Here is a 1,377-nt window from a genome sequence, read left to right as displayed (position 1 = left end):
TGTGATAAACAACCTATAACTCTGACCAATTAAGATGGAATGTTTCAGTTGCGCGTAGATGAAACATATTTACCTATAATTATTCTTATTAGATTTTTCTACATAACATTATAATTCCAAACTCATTAGCGTTTGTAAAACGAAATTTTATTGATTTCCAGGGTTATAATATACATTAACATAGGTCATATTTAATATTTTCTAAAGTATATTTGTCCAATGCGTTTAAATCTCACTAAAATTTTTTCACGTGATGCATATGTTGTAACTACGTGGTGCCTTGCTAAGCGTGCCATGTTTCGGAATCAGTTTTGGTTTTGATTCAGCATAACGGAATATAAATAAAGCTCAGCCGTACAATGCACGCAGAGAGATTCTCATAGACGAATATATTTTAGTTCAATATTTCTCCTGTTATACGAGTAGGCGATAAATCATCGATATTTAACGGTATGTATTTTCTTGTATTTGTTGGAATACGGTTATTAAAGTATAACTTTTTCTTATCCCTTGAGTTAAACTACAAAACCAGTGAAAAATTTGTTACTTCGAGTTGTCGTATATTTTTTTAAACAGATAGCGCATTGGTATTACATTGAGTTTCTTAGATGTATGATCTTCGTATATAAATCATAGCAACGATGAAAGAAAGTATACAAACTTAGATAAGATAATACATTGGTAATTAATGAAATGCATAATAGTATTCATGATTTATAAAGTAACAAGGATATTTGTAGTTCAATTGCTCCAACGTAAACCAAGTTATCATCCAGGTACTAATTTTCGTGTAATTGGTTAGTAGTAAGTCTACATAGCTGTAGCCCCAATTTAACTGTAAATAACGAAACCGGGATTAGTGGTTATGCAATATATACTGGCTTTAGAATATGTGTGTTTTACTATACTGAAATTCGCATAAGTTTATATGAACCGTTACTCTATCTGTTTTTTTTTTTATATTAATATTTGAGGAATGATGTATGCGTTTAATTATACTGAAATAGGTTAGTTGCTGCAGGGTTTGTATTTCAGTTACTCTGCAAGTTTTGTTAAAATAAAAATAAATAGCTAAAATAGAAAAAAATATATAATTTAAACTATACTGTCAAGAAAAAACTTTACAAGTTTTTAAAAGTTACGAAACAAGTTATTGACATGCCGAGCTACTTTTTCGTAAAGTTACTAACCTATATCTATATTTTAAAGAAATTCTATTTATCGGAAATAACTTCAATTTTGAGGTCCATTACCTGAAAATGGTGATATATTGTTCTAAGGTAGAAATACTAGTTCTATTACAATAGCTGCCTTCCCTCTAGTCTTACTCTGCTAAATTAGGGACGACTAGCGCCGATAGCCCTCGTGTAGCTTTGC

General features: G+C 30.1%; 1 protein-coding gene across 6 annotated transcripts in view; it reads left to right on the top strand.

Moving 5' to 3' along the window:
• The first annotated feature begins 359 nt into the window (after positions 1 to 359).
• LOC106461758 overlaps positions 360 to 1,377 on the top strand; it is a 25,445-nt gene continuing 24,427 nt past the window's right edge. For all 6 annotated transcript variants that reach the window (XR_002611076.1, XR_002611074.1, XR_002611075.1 and 3 more), the window contains exon 1: positions 360 to 450. The gene's annotated coding sequence lies outside the window, so the exon portion shown is untranslated. The remainder of the gene's footprint in view (positions 451 to 1,377) is intronic.

The sequence above is a fragment of the Limulus polyphemus genome, unplaced genomic scaffold (genome assembly GCF_000517525.1).
Source record: "Limulus polyphemus unplaced genomic scaffold, Limulus_polyphemus-2.1.2 Scaffold40, whole genome shotgun sequence".
Lineage (NCBI taxonomy): Eukaryota > Metazoa > Arthropoda > Merostomata > Xiphosura > Limulidae > Limulus > Limulus polyphemus.
This window is presented reverse-complemented; position numbering and strand designations above follow the sequence as displayed.